This window comes from Pleurodeles waltl, chromosome 12, assembly GCF_031143425.1.
Source record: "Pleurodeles waltl isolate 20211129_DDA chromosome 12, aPleWal1.hap1.20221129, whole genome shotgun sequence".
Lineage (NCBI taxonomy): Eukaryota > Metazoa > Chordata > Amphibia > Caudata > Salamandridae > Pleurodeles > Pleurodeles waltl.
The window spans coordinates 501,553,458-501,575,916 of NC_090451.1; the positions used below are offsets into that span (position 1 = coordinate 501,553,458).

At 43.5% G+C, this 22,459-nt stretch overlaps 1 protein-coding gene across 1 annotated transcript in view; it reads left to right on the top strand.

The window, feature by feature from the left end:
- SMPD3 (sphingomyelin phosphodiesterase 3) overlaps positions 1 to 22,459 on the top strand; it is a 1,015,604-nt gene that overhangs the window by 366,990 nt on the left and 626,155 nt on the right. The window contains exon 3 of the mRNA XM_069217238.1: positions 1,032 to 1,109. The gene's annotated coding sequence lies outside the window, so the exon portion shown is untranslated. The remainder of the gene's footprint in view (positions 1 to 1,031; positions 1,110 to 22,459) is intronic.

Consider the following 22,459-nt stretch of genomic DNA (forward strand, 5'->3'; position numbering starts at 1 on the left):
AAAGACGCGAAAATGACACAGCATAAACCATATTTGCAGATGCACAGAGTATAATATAGTATTACTGACTAATGTTGAGGGTGGAAGGGCTGTCATAACACACTCACTGCTTCGCCTTGTGTGAGTCATAATGACTTCCTACCCTCCACAGTGGAAATAAATATCATATAACATTCTGGACTGCTCTAAGTCTCAGTGCTGTATATTCAGTAACAAGATAGTGCTTGCCAGAAAAATACAGATACTGTTTCACCGTCAATAGAAGAAAATGCATGCCATGCACACTGGACACTTACCACCCTCTCCCTCCCAATGTTTACAAACATTGGGAGAAAATGTTTCAAATACAGCCGTTCAATGGAAGAACCAGTACTGCAATATGCAGAAGTGCAAGGGCGGAAATGGGAGGGCCATCGCCAGTTGCCTCCCCCTTTCACCTCCCACCACCAGCGCTTATGTTGCCACTCCCTCACCTTTATTGCAGATCACGTAGAGATAAAAAAAATCTTCACACCCACTCTACTAATGCGGGAAGGGAGAGTGGGGAGTTACATATACTTTATACCCTAGTTGTGCCATGCTGGGTTGTTTAAAAAAAACAAATAAAACTTCCCAGCCTTGCTGAGTGGCCATCAATCAATCAGGGATTTGTAAAGTGTGGCTACTCACCCATGAGGGTCTCAAGGCACTGAGGGGGAAGCGGGGTGCTGAGGATCAGTCGAAGAGCCAGGTCTTGAGGTCCTTCCTGAACTGTGACATGGTGGGGGATTGCCTGAGGTGGATGGGGAGGGTGTTCCAGGTCTTGGAAGAAGGAAATGTTTGAGCTGCGATCCGGGACCTCAGAAAGAGGGGCACGCTTCAGCCAGTTCCATAGAAATCGTCAAACATATGACTATCCCCAGGAAAAATTGGTGCCTGTTAGCAAAGCCCAGAGCTTCACATTGTGTTGCATTTCTCTGTTGTGCTTTTCTTTGCTTGATCACAAGCGTACAGCCCTGAGAAGAGTGACTCAAATCTTGTTCTTTCCGCAGGGATTGATGATGGGGACTTTCAAAAGAACATGAAGCATTAAAAGTGGTCTTAGTGTCCAGGGGCTATGAAATCCTAAGGTATGTTTGCATGTGACATCAAAAACATCTGCTCAAATGTGATACCTCTCAGTGCTCTGTGGCGAAGTATAATCGTGGTATATCTGGCTTTTGGGACCTAACCCCTTGCACTGATTGCAGCAACGTGCACGGAAGCACTGTGTACACAATAAATACACACTGTACACACTGAACTATTTGTATTCTGACACTAATGCGACCAGACATATAGACAAGGGTATATGCTGCTCTGTTTGAGTTATCCTTACCGTAAAAAACAGACTGTAAACAATGCACTGTTACCAGTAAGGCACACGCACAGATGTACAGAACCTGCAAGTACTACATGGTTGGCGTAGGCCCTGACACACACAGATATTGTGCACCGTATACTAACTGTAACAGCTCAAATTCAGACACAATACATATGCACATACACTCAGTAAATACGTATTGCTTGCACCGTGGGTTTACAGGAAACAAACACATAAGCAACTTGTAAGCACTGTGTGTATTTAAAGCGGGGAGACACTGGCAGACTTTGACTATGAATTGTTTCATATACATGAGCACCAGTTACACTGATTTAAACACTGCACACTTTGCATCATGTGCTTAGTCCATTTTATTTTAGCATCTGAATAGTGCCTAATACAGTGGGCGAGGATCTAAAGCACTTCTTGGTGGCTGAACAAAAACCTTTTCTATTTGTTGTGCATGATTAGAGTGTAGGTTTATGGGTTTATAGAGTGGCCTATGTGGAAATATTTAGTGACATCTGTGCCCAGAAAGGCGTCCCAAATGTGCTCCCTGCATAACCATGGAGTGAAGTGAAGAGGTATGAGAGACGCAGATGCATCTTGATACTATTTCTGAGAGAGTTGCTACTTCGACCATTGTGCTTGGTTGAAAGGATGTGGGTTATTTGTTTCGGCTACTTAGAAAGAGTTTTTCTATCTTGGGTGATCTCTGGGCAGGTACTGTAGACGTGTTGTGGTGAATTTGTTGTTGCCACTACGCATGGAGTAATGAAGAGTGACCTGAGAGTGTATGGTTACTGTGCTACAATAGTTCAGTGAAGCTATCCCAAAGCAGGTGACTGATTGATTGAGCTTGAATTTTAGTCAGGAAGACAAGGTTGTCTTTGCAAATGTCTTATGCAGCTATGATATTGACAGCTGGTTATATAGTTGTGAATATACAGTGAGGTGGAGGCATGTCTAATGGATATGATGGGTATTTGACTTACTTTCATCCTTGGATGTGACATAGGGATGATAGATAGACAGACCAGGTGATTGGTGAAGTCCTAGTAACTGAGGCCGGAAGGAAATAGTTTGATAGTTGATGCGGTCTCACAGGTCAGAATCTCTGTTTGCGACATGTTCTGTTTCAAGTAGTTGAGAAACATCATTTGGACCATTGCCTGGAGGCATTGTTCTAAAGAAAAGGCTTTATGTCCAGGCATACAGTCACAGAGTAAACAAAGCACATGCTTTGTATCACGTGCACAATGAAGATACACATATTGTTAAACATTATTAAATGTCTTTCTTATGTGCTTAGCTGGCACGTGGATCTGCCAGTTAGGTTCTTGCCGTTGACATCTGGTGTAACCTTCAGTGCCTGAGTGCGAACTTTGCCAGATCCAGTTCAACTTTCGGCATTATGTTATGTCATTTATTGTAAACGACCTATTTCTTGAGCGTTTAAACAGTGTTTTTGTATGTGATAAATAAACAGGACTTATCATTAGAGTATGAGCATAAGCACATGAAATCTAGCTACATTATCTGTATATATGTATATGATATTTCCATAGCACGAACCTAGTGAAAAGGAAGTGGAGTGCTGTACATGCATAAAGACATACATAAACTCAATGTGAGAGGTAGCTGGCTTATGAATAGTTAATGTACTGTGATGCAGTGTTCTTTAAAGAGGTGCATCTTTAACTCGTCCCTGAATTGCAGCAGGATTGGGGTTGTCCTGATGGCTACTGGGATGTTATTCTAGTTCCAGGTGCATAGATGGAACAGGGGCGTAAAAAAAGGCCCCCACAGCCCTACGGTGCAGGGGGAGCCAAGCTCCAAGGGCCTCCCTCAGAACAGCACCTGGCCTGAGTGAGTCCAGAGGGCGGATGGGGAGTCTCCATGTTCTGTGCAGGGTGGCCTCTTCCGGCCACTGAGATGGAAAGGCCTTCTGCCCTTATTTTAGGTTGAGCATTGCAGCGCGCAAGCGCCGATTTTCCGATATGTTGGTATGTATCTGACTTTTAACCACGCCCACACTATCACTCGTTCATGGGCTTGGCTTTCAAAAATAGTTTATTTTCGTTGGTAACTGCTTTACGTTTGTCCCTCCTTAGGGAGTTTTTTTTTACCGCCTTGGCCATCAACCCAGTTACGTGGATAATTGCAATATTGCGATAACTTTGACTGCGAGGGAACTTCTTTTTCCTTTTGTCTCTATCCTTCACGCTCACGGCAGAGCTTTGAATCGGCTCGCTTATGTCAACTGTTTTACTTTCAGTTTGTGTGGCAATAAAGTTCGTTAGAAATTTGCTACGCTAATAGCTCTAACTAGAGCAAACGCAAGACCCATTGCATTGCAAATGCTTGTTTACATTTCTTCACACTTATAGTTTGCATTGAAGGGTTTCTTGTTTTGTTAAATGCGTCGTTCATTACTTCCTGTCATGACAACCAAGCCTTTCCTATGAGGCTCCTTCTCATTACGTCTTTACTGCTAGCCATTTGGAATAGCTAACTGTAATTTTAGGCGGCCCAAATAAATTAGAGTTTCTGCTGTGTTCATGGGCTGGTGTCTCTCCCACTGTAATAATGTGTATTTATATGCACCCTGCCGACTGTCAAGCGATACCAGGTGCCCATGCTCTCTAGAAGACCTTGTGGAAAACAGACCGAAGTATTCAGAAAGGTGCAAGGAATGTCTTCGGTTAGTTGTTAAAAGAAATGGCGGAGAAAGGGACCTCGGCGCTTTCCGTGTGCTCGCTGAAGCCGCGAGGCCCCAGTTTCCTTGCAGATGGCGCCCGCCCCTTCCTCAGCCCGTACGGCATGTGGCCCGCCACCTGTCAGGCGCTGATCAGTAGCAGAGCTTTCCGCGCACCGTCATTTGAAATGCAAATCCCTCCGATTCCCCAGAGCACAAAAGGGAGGTTTGGCAGCGATTTTGGGCTCCAGCAGCTCCAGCATGCCATTCTGGCGCAGGTGGGTAATTTTAATCCATCCATGTTTTAATGTTGTTTTTCCTAGCATTTTGCATTCCTAATGCGTTTCTAATAATAATAATAATAATTTAGTTTTTGAAAAGGGTGTTAAAACTCTCTTCAAGATTTAGGTCTGGCCCACAAACATCCTGAAAGGCTTTGTGAAGGCAGCTTGTTTATGTTCTGCTGGGGCAGAGAGAGTCGTGTGATTTGTAGGAAAGTCCTTTACCGTGATTGTGAGGTTCTCTCATGCAGAGAAACATCCAAATGACCGCATTTAGCGAGGGAGTTGTATTTTTTGCTGAAACGTAAACATATAATGCCGGCTCGCTGCACTAGATGCATCTTTCCAGGTTTACACTTTTTGCCCTCCACTGATGTCACTACTTACCTCTAACAGGAAAACTGATCTGACATCCACAGACTCATGCAGGCAGCCATTTTAGATTTTGAAGCCTAAATGCCTGGGGAAATAGAAACGAAATGACAGAACAACAGTTGAGCCTCAATTTCTAAGTCAGGCCTCTTATTACCATGTCGACCTCATCTCCACGGGCAACAGGCTGTCGGTATTGTTGTCACGTCACTAACCTCGTGGTTACCTGAGTGGCGCTACAAGCATACAGAGGTAAAGATCTGGGAGGAAAACTCAAAGGAATTCTGCCAGGGTGTCCTGGGATGACTCAAGAAGAATGTTTCATAAGCACAGGTGGATCCATTCAATGGAAGGGCTGAGGCAGATGCAGAGAAGATGCCTGCAGGTGTTTGATCATGTTGCCCGAGAGTCGGGGGAGGGGGTAATATACTGGAAAAAGAGTTTTGGAGTTTGATTCTATGCGAAAGGAGTGAGGCCCCTGGAAAGATGTCAAAATCAAGGTATTTATCAGGTACAACAAGAGAATTGGGTTGACCATATGAGGACAGAAGGTAATGATTTAGGTACTGTGGCATCTAAGAGATGGATCCCAGCCATCAAGGGTAATGTGTTCATGGAAGAGGAAAATGCTGAAGCAGCTCAATGAGCCTGAAAAGAAAGTTGTGTGTTTCACGGCCTGAATAATAAAGAATAAAGTATAACTGAATGATTATTATTATTAAAGCTATGCTTTTACAGAAACTGCTTGGGCAGAACAGGATTGTTAGCTTAAGGATTGCCTGCAGCACGCCAAGACATACATGTCTCCAGAGATCAGGGATATCAACTGCAAATTCTGGGTTCACCAATAGGGGTTTGCTTGTTTAAAACAGAAGTACTCAAGGGAGATAGCAGAATTTCACTATACATACCCTAATAATACATACAACACACAAATCTAATATAATAATATAGCATAGCACGGTATACTATACTATGGGAATGGCCTAGCTACCTCAAAAGATTAATCTTTACTAACGTATCCACAGCCGCAAGCTGTGCAGTTCACTCAGTATCGAAAGTACAACATAAGAAATATTTTTATTGTGTGGCTATCAATGAACTGGTTTCTATTAAGCCGTCCCTACTAAGCCCATTGTTATAGGCACCATGTCAGCCTATCTGCTTCCGCCCTCCAGTGATCATTGAGTAATCTTCCCTTAGTCGGTTGATGAAGCAGATTACTGAAGCACAGCCATAGATTATAAAGTACAACGTTCAGATTTAATTCAGATAACATCCCCATCAGGCCCTAAAGAACAAATATCAGAAATTATCTAACGAAAAATACTTGAATACTCTAATCAGTGTTCCTCTTAAGAAACGTTCAGAAATTCACGAAATTTGGTGTACATGACCACTGTTTCAAACAGTCATAATAGCCCATAAACCCATCTTGCAGTGAAAGATTCTTGAAGTTTGTATCCCGAATTCTGAATAACTTTTGGTACAGTTTGATCTGTTATAATCAGATATGAGACAGCTGGAATTAGATGTTAAGCACTGAGATGATCCATGGTTGGCTGAGTGTTATTAGTTTATATTCTAAAACGGAGTTAAATAGTTATATGTCATTGATTTGTTTGTAATGGTACCCTTTCAGAAACATTGCTCTGGTGTCTGATTTTTCTGAAAGTTGACCAATAGGTACACATACTGATAAACAGATAAAAAATAACAGATCTTGTTTCTGGGCACAATTTTCTGAATGTAGTTTGTAATTACAAAATTGAAACTCTTGGCTACAGGGCTTCCAAATGGAAAAAAATAAACTGTTACCGTCAAATAAACACCTCCAGGTCTATCAAGGCTGCAGACTTCAAAAGTTCAGCCTTGCCATGTTTTTGGCGATTCTGATTCCCTCTTGAACCTTTTTCTATGCCACTTTGTGCCTATCCGATGATACCTAGCATTACAAATCTGTCACACAATCCAAATGCCTTTAATATTGGGGTGCAGCAATGCGAGTTGAATCCATTAAACATAAGCAGGCCCACTACCTAGGGTGCCCTCACCTCTGCTTACCCCTGATTGCAGCCCTTCTTCAGGCCTCAGGTCTCCCCGCCCCATACTTGATAAGAAAAATGTTTCTGTCCCTGTGCACTGTCCCTCTTAATTGTTGCCAAACAGAGTCATTAGGGTGACTCCCACAGTCTGCCCAGTCACAATGGCTGGAGTAGGAGGCAGGCTGTGTGGGGTCTTTCGACCCTGCCACCTGTAGGCATAGGCCTGTAGTGTCAAGTGAGACATCAGGCTGTGATGTAGGAGATGCCGACTTCAGGGCTGTAACACTGGTTTAACTTACTAACATGCATTTCTCGTAATTGACTCAGCAATCTCTCACCAAATTGCTGTTTCCAACAATACACTCTAGCACACCACAGATTGCGTCATTCTATCCGAAACCACACTATCGCTGTTATCTCCCCTCCTATTGAGCTCCATCCTTCTTTCCTGTAATTACAGCCTTTTCTACATTAGCCGCATAATCAAACCTGGCGGAAACTGGCCTCTGCCTTAAACAGCACTTAGAGTTCTTTCTGCGTCATCCAAGGTGACTACTCACACCCATCACACATACCACTCCTTCCCATGAATTCCACTTTCTGAGGTAGTGTTGTTGCCTTCTTGGACAATTCCTTCTCCTGTCAAAATTTCCAATTTTTAGCTTTTTTTAATTAATTGGGTCTCACAGAGAAGTAAATCCATCTCAACACAACTAAACTTCTTCAGCTTCCCTTATCTTAAGGTGCATGTTTTATTCTCCACAAAAAACGTAGACAGCATCAGTGAGCTTACACTTTCTTCATTCTCCAATCATGTTAAAATTCTGTCACTTCCAGTTGATAAGACCACCACCACCACATTCACTTTTCTTAACAGTAGACATCGTTCCCGCCATTTAGGGGTTGCAGCTGCGACCCCTGATTTGCCCCTTGCGACCCCTGGCACTGCCTTTGCGACCCCTAGCTGTAGAGGTGGCAAAATCAGTGCCGCGAACACAGTGGCAGCTCGTGCTAAGAATGGAGTACAATTGGCTGGAATATTACCATCCTTGGCAGCTGAGGTGAGGAAAAAATGTTCTCAAATGTATGTTGTGTGCGTGCTTGCGGGTGACAGTGGGTTCATGTGGGCGACAGTGCATGTATGTGTGAATGTGTGAGTATATCTAAGCGTGTGTGAGTGCAAGTAAAGGTCAAATGGCGTGTGATGTCATTTCTGCTGTCCCCTTGCATTTCGGTGAATTGACGTTCATGCCTCTCCCATCATAACCTACCAAAAATCGTTCCTCGATGCCCTAAATAAATTTCCATCTCTGATATTAGAAAGTTAGTATCGTCTTCATTCAGCCTTACCTAACACCTCTGACATCAATCAACACAGTCAGGTTCAAGTAAAGGGGCGATACAAATCGAATCACTGACAGACTTTCTCCCTTTCCTCCCGAAAACTTACAGTTAGTTTCATTTGCTGTCTCGTTCTATAAAAAACGCAAAGCTAACGGACCACACCCTTCGTACACCAAAAGAGTTACATGAATTACGTTAAAACCCCGAACCTCTTCTGCGCTCTTCATCACCAGATATAAAGAAGTATTGGCAAAGGCACGGGCTGAGACAAGCTGATGCAAAGGTTATTTCGTTTTATATTTTTATTGCAAGTATAAGCCACAAAATAAAGAGAAAAAACATGTTGCCAAAATGAACGTGGACGCGTATACTTGCAGTAATTTAAAAAACATACACTCGTATTTTTTAAATAACAAGCCTTTCAATGGCTCCTATTATAATAATTATTATTATTATTATTATTATTCAATCATTTTTTTTACAGAGCTGCTCTTCACCACTGTGGGGAACCGGGCACTGAGGTTTCTCTGGCCTCACTTGAAAAGCCAGGTCTTGAGTCCCCTCCTGAATACTGTCAGGGCGGGTGATCTTCGTAGGTGGAGGGGGTAGGTCATTCCAGGCCTTAGCAGCAATGTAGGAGAAGGAACGACCTCTGCTGTGGCTTCAGCGAATGCGGGGTGTGTGTGCAAGGGCTAGGGAGGCAGAGTGCAGGTGTTTGGCGGGTTGGTGGAAGTTCAGGCAGTGGTTCATGTATGCTTATCCCTAGTCGTGTAGGGCCTCGTACGTGTGTGTCAGTATCTTGAGCTGGCATTTCTTCTCGACGGGGGGCCAATGGAGGTCCGGACACGGGGGGTGATGCGGGTCCAGGTTGTGGATGAGTCTGGCTGCTGCATTTTGTATGCTCTGGAGTTTCTTGATGAGTTGGGTGGTAATAGCGGTGTAGGGCGCATCTCCGTAGTCTATCTGGTTGGTGACGAGAGCCTGAGTGATGGTCTTTCTGATTTGATGGAGATCCATTTTAGTATGTGGAGAGTGTGGAAGCAGGAGGAGACGACTGCATTGAATTGGTACTTCATGGTGAGTTTTCTGTCAAGGATGATGCTGAGGCTGCGGAAGTGGTCTGTTGGTGTGGGTCCGAGCTTGGGGAGGGTGGGTTGTGACATCAGGTGTTGTCCTACAGGAATGTGTTCTTCCCTAAGATCAGCACTTCCCTTCCGTCTTGTCCGTGTTGAGCTTCAGACAGCTGGTCCTCATCCAGTCAGCGAGACTGGTCATGGTGCTGCAGAAGTTTGTTCTACTGGCGGTTGGGTCTTCGGTGAGTGAGAGGATGAGTTGGGTGTCACCTGCGTAGGATATGATGTTCAGTCCATGGATTCTGACAGTGTTGGCAAGGGCTGTCATGTAGGTGTTGTACAGGAGGGTGCTGAGGGACGATCCTTGGGGTACGCCGCAGATGATGCTCTTGGGTTCCAAGGTGAAGAGTGATAGACAGATTCTCTGAGTTTGACCTGTGAGAAAAGATGCAATCCATTTGAGGGCATCCCCATGGATGTTGATGTGGTTGAGTCTTTTGATGAGGGTGTGGCGGCATATGGTGTTGAATGATGCTGAGAGGTCGAGGAAGATCAGGGCTGCTGTTTTGCCCCAGTCAAGGAGGGCTCTGATGTCGTCGGAGGCAGCTATCAGGGTGGTCTTGGTGCTGTGGTCTGAGCAGAAGCCGGATTGGGAGGCGTCGAACATGTTGTTTTTTTCTAGGTGTTTGGTGAGCATGTGGTTGATGGCCTTCTCGAGGACTTTGGCGGGGTATGGAAGTAGCAAGATGGGGTGGTATTTTTTGAGTTTGCTGGGGTCGGTGGAGGGTTTTTTCAGGAGGGTTCTAACCTCTGCTTCTTTCCATCTGTCGGGGAAGGCAGCAGTGGTGATGGAAGCATTGAGGATATTGGTGAGTTCGAATATATGATTGAACAACAAATACTGGAACCATGCATGCCTGAACAACAACAACCGCGTTACCATGAATGCCTTTACCATGATCTTTTGTTATAAACGCATGCCTAGTAAAGGCATGTGTGGGAACTGCATGCGTGGTGCTAGCATGCAACCCCCCCACCTGTCCTAAGGCCTAGAAGTACCTCACCCCTAATACTGAAACAACCCCAGCCCCCCCACCTTTAAAACAAAACTACCCCGTATGCCTCCCACCCACCCTGAGCCTTGAACCCTTCCCCGACCTCACTGACCCGACCTAAAAACAACTAACCCCCCTACCCTGCCCCTAAAAACCAAACTACGCTGATCCCCCACCCCAAAAACCAAACTACCCCGACTCCCACCCCCAAAAAACAATCTACCCCGACCTCCCACCCCCAATTTTTTTTTACCCCAACCCCCACCCCAATAACACTACCTGATACCCCCACCCCTAAAAACCAAACTACCCCAACCTCCCACCCCCAAAAACCAATCTACCCTGACCCCCAAAAACCAAAGTACCCCAACACCCTACCCCCAAAAACACTAACTTCCCTAATCCCCCACCCCCAAAAATGAAACTACCCTGACCCCAGCTGCAAAAAACAAACTACCCCGGCTCCCCACCCCGAAAAACACTAACTACCCGACCTCTCCACCTCAACCGCAACAACAAAACTACCCTGATCCCCCACCCCCCAAAACACTAACTTCTCCAACCTCCCACCCCCAAAAATGAAACTACCCCGATCCCCCTCCCCAAAAACCGAACTACCCCGACCCCCCAGCTGCAAAAAGCAAACTACCCCAAACCCCCACCACCAAAAACACTAACTACCCGACCTCTCCACCCCAACCACAAAAACCAAACTACCCTGATCTCCCACCCCCAAAAAACTAAACTACCCATCCCACATCCCCAAAAACTAAACTACAACAACCCCCACCCCAAAACCCAAACTATCCTGACCCTCTACCCCAAAAACCAAACTACCCTGATCCCCCACCCCATCTCCAAAAACCAAACTACCCTGATCCCCCTTCCCCAAAAACAAAAGTACCATCACCCCCACCCCAAAACAAAACTGCCCCTACCTCACAAAAACAACAGACCCTCCTACCCACCCCTAAAAACAAAACTACCCTGATCCCCCACCCCAGACCAGAAACCAAACTACCCAACCCCCCACCCCCAAAAACCAATCTTCCCCGACCACTCACCCCCAAAAACCAATTTACCCCAACCCTCACCCCAAAAACCAAACTACGCCAATCCCACCCCCAAAAACACTAAGTACCCGATCCCCTCACCCCACCTCTAAAAACCAAACTACCCCGACCCCCCACCCCCAAATCCTAATCTACCCTGACCCCCACCCCCAAAAACCAAACTAGCTGGACCACGACACCAAAACACTTACTTCCCCTACTCGCACCCCCAAAAATGAAACTACCCCGATCCTCCACCCCCAAAAAGCTAACTACCCGACCCCCAGCTGCAAAAACCAAACTACCCTGAGCCCCCACCCCCAAAAACACTAACTACCCCAACCCCTCCACCCCAACTGCAAAAACGAAACTACCCTGATCCCCCCACCCTCAAAAACCAAACTACCCATCGCCCACCCCCAAAAACTAAACTACCCCCACCCCAAAAACAAAACTACCCCGATCCCCCCACCCCATCTCTAAAAACCAAACTACCCCGATCCCCAACCCCAAAATCAAAACTACCCCGACCCCCACCCCATAACAAAACTACCCCGACCCCACCCCTAAGAAACCAGAACTACCCGATTCTCCCACCCCCACCCCTAAGAAAACAAGCTATCCCAACCCAAGCCCTTAATCCACTACCACCCCTAAAAACTAACCACCTACCCTGCCCCAGCCCCACTTACCTGACCATGTCCTCTCTCAATGCAATCTCCCTTTTTCTCTGCCTTAACCATGCATGTGCGTTGTTCAGCACATGTGTGGTTAAGGCAGAGAAAAAGGGAGTCCTTGTTAACGCAACCGTGGTTCGGCTTATGTTAACAACGTAGGTCGTTGTTCCAGAGTTGTTGTTCTGGATGTTCCCCTGTGAGTTCAGCACTGATTTCTTTGGTTCCGAGGTTGAAGAAATGGCTTCCCTGTGATTGGATGGTGGCCTGCAAAGGACAGCAAACCACTTTCCCTGGGATTGCCTTCCAAAACCGATTTTTTTTTTTAAAGCAGCTCATGTTCTTTAAAGAAACTAGGGCTGCTTAAAAAATATCTCTGTTTTGGAAAACTTCAGGGGGAGCAGGCAGTGGTCCTCTGGAACACTTCTTAAGGGAACCCCTTTTTCTTTGAAAATCTATTACCACCCCAACTCGGGGTTCAGTAACTCATCAGTGGTTTACCGCTGCATTTGCTTTGTAAACCTCCATTCCTTTCAGAATCGGAAATGAAAGGAGGGACACCTTTCCGTCTCCTCCTATTGGCGATTCAGCAAGGATCACAAAAGTCCTTTTATGATTCAGAAAAAAAAATCTGACTCACAAAAGGGCTTTGGCACATAAAGAAAAGCTCTTTTGTGGGTGCAAAAACCCTCATTTTGCGAAATACAGGGTTTGTGATTGCAAAAAGGCTTTGTACATGAGGCTTTACATTTCTAGAGCATGGATGTCAAAGTTAGGCACTTGAGCACCTTTCATTTTGATGATGAAGGTAAGAGATGTATCCATTTGAAACTTAGATCTTAGCCACTCGCTTTATCACAGTATTATGATCAGTAGTGATTGATGGTCACTATTCTAGTTATGTTCATAGATGTCACATTCTGTGCTCAACAGAGGGAACTCGTTGCTACAACTGTTAATGAACAATGAGGTTAGTGCCAATTGAATTAGCTTTGATATTACCGTTCTGCAATTAAGGTGAACTTAAAGGCCTTCATGGATGTACGCCAGGCTTTTAATTATTGTTACACCCATGCTGGAGTCATTAAGAACGTCCACTGGGAATAGCTGCTCCAAGAACAGCAAGTGAAGTTCACCCAAGGGAAGTGCTTGGAAATGGTATTGTACGGCACAGCGAAACCGACTGGTGCCTGGAGAAACCCTTAATATCTTACAGGCAAATTGGCCATTGGTAGTGGCAAGTATTGGTTATCATGTTTCTCCAGCTGCCTGTTGAAAACCTTTGTCTCTCAGGATTTTTCCTCAAATATATCTTCAAAGATATTTGTAGGCTGACCTTGGTATAGAAAACCTATAGTTACCTATGTATACTCTTCCTCACAATACTTTAGTAGTTGGTATTCTGGGCATGATATTTTAGTGGAAAAATATCTGGAACTATGCAACTGTTCACATAGTATTATCCTCCCAAAACTTTTAAACCTTTAAGAAAACAGCAAGAAACCAACAGTCCAGGATTTCATGGAACAGCAAGCAATATCCATTCTATAGTTTTGGGGTCTTCATCAGCTGCAACAACATCCTTAATGCTCTCCCCCTTTGCAGTGTGCATACTTGCCTTTTAGCTGCTTCTGTGAAGCTGAAGTAATTTCATTAATTTTAAAAACACTGCAAGATTTGTAATATGCTACCCACAACGTCATCGTGGCCAAACTTTGTGTGATGGTGCATTTTTAACTTCTTTCACACAATGTTGAGTGATTTTCATGACAAATTCTGTAACCTCAAGCAGTTAACCATCTTATTACAAACCTTTCAGCATTCAGACAGAAAATGGCATCTCTGACAGAAGACGTACATTGGAGTTCTTCAAAAGATTAGTATGGAGTAAAGACATTCTGCAATGTTAATCTAATTAAGAATATTACATTGAAAGATGTTCCAGGGTCCAGCAGGCAGTGGGTAATCGTTCAGCATTTATGACTATAAATGATGCAGAAATGTGTTCCCTCAAATACAGTTCATTGAAAGTGGATTTTCATCAATTGGCCCTTTTCTGACCAATTTAGTAGCATCAGTTATAGGAAGTGTAAACTTTATCATAACCAGCATTGTAACATTTATACCATATAACATATTTCTTTAAATGGGCTTTATTGCTTAGAACTCTGAGCACTATGTTCAAAAGTGATATCTGCCATGTTATTGTCAAAGAATAGCTGTATTTGAGAAGGAACAAATGTAACTGGCTTTCAAAATGGCATCCATTTTGAAATAGTTCACCATGTGCTACAACAAACTCACCACATGAGGCACAACGTGTGCCCCCAAACCTCTCCAGAGTTTGAGTGATCATGAATATACCAAATAATCACAGCTTCTCCATCAGCATGAAGCAAGACTTTCCAATGCTTCTGACTTTACCACAAGGCACATGTTATTTAAAATCAAATCAACACCCCTTCATGGTCTCCTAGCTGGACTTTGCTGTCTCTAAGCCAGTGCTTAATTTGTAAATAAGAATGTGCCAGTGCCTAAAGCTCTCCTTTGAAACATGCGGCTGCTGCATTTAAATGTGCAAGCATAGAATATTGAGGCAGTGTAATCCTAAAGCCATCTCAGGCCTATCTAATCCATTTACAGCGACTCCCTGCCGCTTCCGCTCACTCTTGTAACTTTCTGCTTTCTCCTTTTGTGATGCTTTTCCATTTTTTTCTCCTCCCGCCTTTCCAATACATGTCATTTGCTCACAGTAGATGCCTGATGCAGAAAAGTAAGTGGCGGCCCTCAAAAACAAGTACCTATGCCCCCATCAGAAGCCACTGGCTCAAATTAAGCACTGCTCTAAGCGTTTTTTTGAAGCAGCAGGTTAAGCTGGTTACAAGATATCTGATGGGCCATTCTAAAAACATAATTAAATATAGTGTGAAAGTTTTTTTTTAACACAAACTTTATTGCATTTTTGGTGGTTTTAAAGCATGTCACACATTGTAAAACAAATTATATGAATAATGAAGCAGATAGTTGACGACAATATTACAGTGCAATCATTAATGCTTGATTCACAGTACAGAGCAGGGATAAATGAAAATCTGTTAACCTGCATAACTGAGAGAATGACATGTACAATCATTGACAAACAATGCTCAGTGCCGCTGGACAAGGCTACCCTGCCAGTCAATTGACCCTAAAAATGTAATCATAATAAACCATTCAACTCAATAGAAACCACCCCCCAGCTTCCCCAAATTGGTCATCATAATCATGTATTGTATAAATGCTGTGCAACTGAGTGGAAACCTCTGTTCAGGGTAGGACACAGTCATCCAAGCAGGGTCTGATAGTGTTTTGGTGTATTATGGATAGTGTGCGTAGAAACCTTTGACTAGTGATGGAAAAGTCCTAGTAGTATTAAATGGTTGTCCGTGTTCACAACTGGCTGGTGGTGCAGAACAGTGGAGGAAGGCAAAGTCATGGGGCATCTCGGTCATGGGTTATAGGGAGTGGCTTCAACAATGGATGTGGAATAGATTTATTCATCGTTCACTCTTGAGGCCTAAAGATTCAAGCGGTGTATCTCATTCCATAGCAATGGGATGTTTACGTAAGCCCCGGTATTACTCTCTCCGCAGCCTGCTGCTATCAGCTGTGCTCCATCCCAACACTTCCTCTTGCCAGTGTGAGATGAGGGGCGTCGTCTACATCAGTAATAATGCCAAGTCAGCAAAATGTGTTGTGAATTAAGTTTTTGTGGTGTGAGGTAAGCCCTGTGTAATATTGAGAATTGTATAAATCAAAAGCAGGAATTGTGGGATGTTCTGCTGAGATATTCAATAATAATGGCCCACTCTTTGTTGTGCAACCACGCGAAAGGTCCTCCTCCTCCCTGGTATGTAGGGAGGTCAGTGGAACTGACAGGTGCGAGCGCAGACCACGATATAAACATTTAATCAGGTTTCGACCATGACCTAAATTATGGACCATCTGAATAAATATGTGGGTGGCTGGTTCAGCGTCGCGTGGTGCGGGTTTTCACAGGTGTATCGGATAATACTAACATGCGTCACAAGGTGTTCACAGGTGTATCTGATAATACTAACATGCGTCACAAGGAGCGTTTCCAAGAGTGAAATTCCTGGTGGGTCATGAGGGCTTGATCTTCAAAAAGTGCACTGGCTGTTGTGACTCCCCCACCTGCTCCCAGGGCAGCAATCTCTTTGCTGTCAACGTACCAGAGGATGCGGGGAAAACCACGAGAGGAATGTTTGGAGGTATAGTATGGAAACGGGTCAGGTAGCGTAGGGCAGTTCTCCAGTATTCAAGAGCTATGTGTAGCATAAGAGGTGGCGAGAAAGGTGATCTAGTACCCTGAAGCAGCAGGTGGTGTAGTTTACTATTATTTCCCAATTGGGGTGTATAACCAATCTTAGTTAGAGTATGGCCTGCCAACCAGTACAATAGCCATTGAGCCATTATAGTTGTCCTGACAAACAATAGGCCTTGAAGTCTGTGGCAACCATACCGCCCTGATTAGGGGTTACCTGCATCTTGGGTAAGTCAGCACTACGCCTTTCAGGGCCCTAGTTTAATCAATAGCGAGTTTAATAATATAAAAATCGGTGCCACGATATAACCACAGGCAAGTGGACAAAGTGTTATAACAGGTGAGGCAGCATTACCATTTTGGCAAGGGTCAACTATCCTGCAACTGACAGGGACAGTGTGACCTAAAAGCCCATTAGAGATCTGAGTAATGTAATTGTTTTTAAGAAGTTACCATCCAACAAATCGCAGAACGTTTGGGGTGCTATATTTAGCTAAGCAGATTCAAAAGGCAAAGTACTCTTGCCACTGGTGTATGTGAAGGAAAAGGCTTGGGATTTACTGTAGGTGACGAAGGCCAGACAGGTCTCCAAACGAGGACAGCAGTTTGGATACCATTGGTAGGTCCGTACAGTGTGCACAATTACTTATTCTTCAGCCGAAGGTAGAAAGTTTTGCCATTTTGCCTAAAATATAGGAATTGCTCATCAAAATCAGGTTTTGTGGGATGTGAACATTCTACATATTCTTTACCCTAACTTCTACAGTGAAGTACAACATGTGAATAGTAATATTAGACTCATTAGTCATGCTGGTGTGTGACTAGTGAGGCATACTGATATGGAACCAGTGTGATGATGATTTGGGATCCATGTATGGACACTAATATCGGACAAAAGCAAAGATAGCAAATGACTAGCAGGAAGGGTGCTGAAGGACTAGTATAATTATGATACAGGCCTTGTGATTAATACAGGACCAGTGGGATGATGATGAAGGGCCTGCAAAAGATACAATATTGGACCACTGTTGTGATGATATGGAGCCAATGAGGGAATGGTATAAAACAAAAAGAAGATCACAAAGGAACAGAGAGAGGTATGCTATAGGTCAGTGAGGGCCAATGGTATATGGTCAATATACATGTAAGGTGTATGGCTAATGAGGGGAACCATTCAGGTGTAGGAGGGCAAATTAGGTTGATGGTTTAGATAAGTGTTGGTATGATGCTTTAAGTTCACGTAGGGGTGATAGCAAAAGACATTGTGGGATGATGCTGTAGGAAAAAGATGGGCTAATAACATATAACAATAATTAGAACATTGGAAGTTGGCAGCTCCATTGAAAACAATGGAGTGCTGCAGGCTTTTACTGGCCGGTAAAAGCCTGCAGCGCCAACATTCCAATGGGCTTTGTTCACAGCAGCAGCTGTGAACAAAGCCTCACGGAGCCCGAGGGGATTCTAATCCCCTCGGGCTCCCTGAGCAATTTGTTTTTTTTAAGAGAACATTCTGCCCTGAGTGGCAGAATGTTCTAATAGCCTTAGAACCCGCCGTAGCGGGCTCTACCGGCTACTAAAGGCCCTTTCCCTTGTTAAATGCCTTCGCCTTCGGCTCGGGCATTTAACTCGGGAGCGGGCCTTTAATAGCCGGTAGAGCCCGCTACGGCGGGTTCTAAGGCTATAGGAATGATGGCATAGACCAGAGAGAGGAGCTTGTGCATGTTCTGTCAAAGTTCTGTTTTACAGAGGCAGTGAGGGGTGATGGTATATGATTGGTGAGGGATTAGTGAAGGATTAGTGAGGGTGGTATGCAGCTGGTGAGATACTCTAGTATAGTATACATTGTGTGATGGTGGTATAGGGCTGACCAGGGATAATGATATACTAGCAGTGAGGGATAGGGTAAGTGTGAGATGATGGCGCAGAGCCAGTGAGTGACGTTGGTACAGAATGGGTGAGGCTTAGCTTGGTACTCCATTGACTTTGTATTGGACCAATGAAGGATTTTTTAATAGGATTTAGAGTGGGATGCTGGCATGGACCCAGTAAGGGACAATGACGCAGGATCAGATAGGGATGATGGGCCAAGTGATGTTGCTGAAATGTAAAAAAATTTAATGAAGGGGAAAGGGTGGATAGATGCGATTTGACTTTTTAGGTGTTGTGTGACATCAGGGGGGATAAAGGTTCTTTCAAAGATGGGGGGCACAAGGAAGTTAAAGAAAGGAAGCATTTGTTGCAGTGATTTTTAACAAAGTATGAATGAGGTAACAGCTGTCAACCCTCTTATAAACAACATTTAAGTGTCTACCCTAATGCTAGTGTTCTTATTGCAAAACGTGAATTACTATAACATGATAACGAACAGTTCCCATTGGAAAATGTCCATTCATAATTCACGTTGCGCTTCCTGAAAACCTGGGCAAATCATTCATTATCCATTATGGATTATCAGAATTATCAGTCTTTCCTACTTCCCCATGTTCAAACTTGTAGCCATGTGCAATGACTAGAACCTCCAGGGCATCGCAACAGTTGTAATCCTGCCTCGGTGAACTGTAGATGTGGAAGGCCACTGCTTTATGGAGGTGGTTGGCACCACTACTCATTTCTGAGGACTTTGACCCAGAGCAGGAAAGAGAAAAGCAGAACAGGAGAAAAAGAAAGATGAGAAAGAGAGAAAAAGACATTGGACCTGATTCACAAAGGTAAACTTATACCTTTGTGCAAGTTTACTATTATTTGCTATTCACAAGGTACAAGTTAACAGTACGTTTACGACTGTGGAGATTCTGCAATTAGTGTGAGGAACTCCGCACATAAAAAGATAGGCTTGTCCTATCTTTTTATGTGCAGAGTTCTACGCACCAACAGTGGAGTCTCCGCAGTCATAAACTTACTGTTAAATTGAAGTTTGTGAATAGCAAAAAATACTACATTTACACAAAAGTGTAAGTTTACCTTTGCCAATCAGGCCCAAAGTGTATGTTTGTGGAACTTTAGTATTTGACGGCACAGGGTAGGCTTCTAATAACACATTAGGCCCCTTACCTTATATTTGTTTTACAAAATAAACAAATTAGAAATGAGGCTGTTTTATCAATACATTTGTCAAAGGTACATATCTTATGTCTCCTTATTAAAGCAGGTGTTGCACGGAGGTTATGTTGAGTGAGTGTATAGAGGGCACACATTACTTTCTAATGTAGACTCTGGAATGCACTTACAACATGCAAAAGGTGAACAATTAATTAGATCACTTTCTAAAATACATTAATTTTCAATTTTGTAACAATATTTTGCTACTAAAGGGCATGCTTTTTTCATGATGTCATGTTTGTTCATTTTGCTTTTATTGCGCACAGTGCAAACCATAATTTCTTCTGGGCACAGAGGTACTGAGGTTAGAAACATAGTCAAGGGAGATGCACTTGATTAGTGCAGGCGTGGTTTGTTTTGGTTATGAATGAGTGAGCTTCTGCTATGCAAGCGAGCCAACATGTAAGGGGATTGCTGATAGTGGTTACATTGGCCGGGGCCCTTGTGGTGTTGTGGTACTGTACTTGGGTAGTCGTGGATACACAAACCTGCAAACACACACAGTGCCACTGTGTGTGACATGATAAAGGCACCATTTACATGGTCCAGTGAGCAGTTGATATCAAACAGTGGCAGGGAAGAAGAGCTGGAAACCACTGCACAGAATGGATTTCTAGCTCGTCTTTGGAGTCTGTAAACAGTTGAAGTTCATTAAGGGTGTGAAACCACACGAGGCTATTAGAGATAGCCTCAGCCACCCTTTGTTGCGTTTTTTTGGGGGGGAAGGGGGTGGAGGGATTGGTGGGGTCCAGCATGGCTCTTAGGTAGTTCTTTGCACAAGGCCCCCCTCCTGAAAGGCCCACCTCCTCCTCACGTTGTGAAATTTATTTTCAAGTTGGCAGGCCTATATACATGAACCATGTCAATTGGGCATTTACCATGTGTATTAACAAAAATATGCAAGTCATTTTCAGACGTGCATACTGTAAAACATACAGTGCAAGCGATACAACTGAATGGTGCTTGAATCAAGATTTTTTGCACAGATGTATCTTGAGGCTCAATCTTCACTGCAAAAGTGAATGAGAGAGGGGGATTTGTCTGGGGAGGTTGATCGAGCGGCAGGGTGCTACCCTTGAAAATCATTAGTCACCACTGTGTTTGCATCGGTTTCTGGGAGTGACCTTCTACTCAGCATAGGTTGTGTGTTGGTGGGTGTATTACAGTTTTTCTTGCAGACCTTTTAGAGCTGTACCGCAAATACATTTGTACATAATTCAGAGAATCTCAATTGTGATTCTATCTTTTACTGAGAGCCAGTGAACCTTGGTAATGTTTTGTTGAGATTCTCTGATGCATTTAGCATCTACTAAAGTTTTAACATAGTTTAGTCCAGGACAAGACTGGCCACTTATGTTTTTCCCTGGTAAGTTGCCAGCTATATGGATGCTTTTAGGGCTGGGAGAGCCAGCTTTGAAGGCATTTAGCCAATAGCTTTGAATGTATTTTGCAATATGCACACATTTTTTCTAATTTTATTTTGTGGGGAACATCCACCCAATCCCAATAGAGAAGGTTGGATACCCTTGTTCCATATAGTCGCAGGATCCAATTTCCAATTGATTTGAATTTGTTTTTGCCATGGCCATTTTGGTTCTCAGTTCCACTATTATGGGGTGTTATTGAAAGGGTATGAAAGGATGGTTTTTCTATCAGCATTTTTATGTGGTGGAAGAATGTTTTGACTATTCCTACCGCAGCAAAGGGTGCAGATCCCACATCCCTCCAGGGCTTCATGCTTGTGTTTTCATCTGTATGCTTTTGCTTTAAAAGGTAGGCTGTGGGCTCAGGGTGTTTATGATTTTGAGGAGGTATAAGAACAGGGTTTCTGTTTGGATCCATTTAGTTTGAGGTTGTTATCATCATTCTTGCCTCTCTGTTTCTCATTTTTTTGCTTACTATTTTACATCTTTTGAGAAGCCTCATGACTCCGAGGTTTAGACATGGCAGTGGAGGTGATTGAAGAGATACAGGTTCATTAGCAGTTATATGTAAATGTTAAAGAATGGGAGCTAAAGGGAACTCCTGAGGTGCTCTGCATGTGACCTTGTATGCTTGGAAAGATGAGTGGTTCAATTGTCACGTTTTGCATGCATTTTACAAGGAATCACTGTAAATAACTGATGACCTTGTTTGAAACGTTCACTACTGTTCAGATTTTGTCGAGTAGGAGGCTGTTGCGTTCAGTGTCATATGCAGCTGAGAGTTCTTGTGTTCAAAATATTTTACTGAATTTATGATAAAAAATTAAACCATACAAAAAAGCACTAGATGAGGCACATACATACTTACAATATTACATTAATAGTATGTTTACCTATAAAATGCAATTACTAATATAATATGAAATAATAATATAATGAAAGGGAAACAATAAAGACTATCTATAAAATTCTATTATACAAGAGCTACTCTTTATGATCTTGCATAACAATATAAAACCTAATAATACTGATGTATAGATTTGATGCTATATAATTATCAATCGGTTTCCAAAATGTATGATAAGAAGATGTGTTTTGAACAACACCATTGAAGTTAGGTTGACTCCTCTTCTACTGAAAATTATCTATGACCTCCATGCATGTATTGAAAGTAAAGAAGCATTTTTTCAGTTGGCAGTAATTGATTTTAAGGCAGACAAAATGAAGAATGCTAAAAGTTTGTTATTTGAATCTGGCATTCTTGTACAAAGTATAGTAGATTTACAAATCAGCATACTGTATGCAAGAATTTCAGAGATATTAAGGGGCATGTTTACTGGCCCCTTGCGCCACCTTGCGCCGCTCTGACATATTTTTTTTCTACGCTAAAGCGGCATTAAGGAGTCCTTTCTCCGGCGCCATACTTACAAAGTGGTGCAATGCATGCATTCCACCACTTTGTAAATCCTTGCGCCACATTATGCCTTCGTCAAGCATAATGTATGCAAGTGGGGGGGCGTTCTGATGCAGGGAGGCCCAAAAAAATAGTGCAGGGAAATTTACAAAATCTCACTGCCCCATCTTTTTCGGCATTTTTAACGTCTGATCAGAGCAGGTGTTAAAATGACACACCAATATTAACCTATGGGCCTCCCTGTGCTTTACTGCACCAGCGT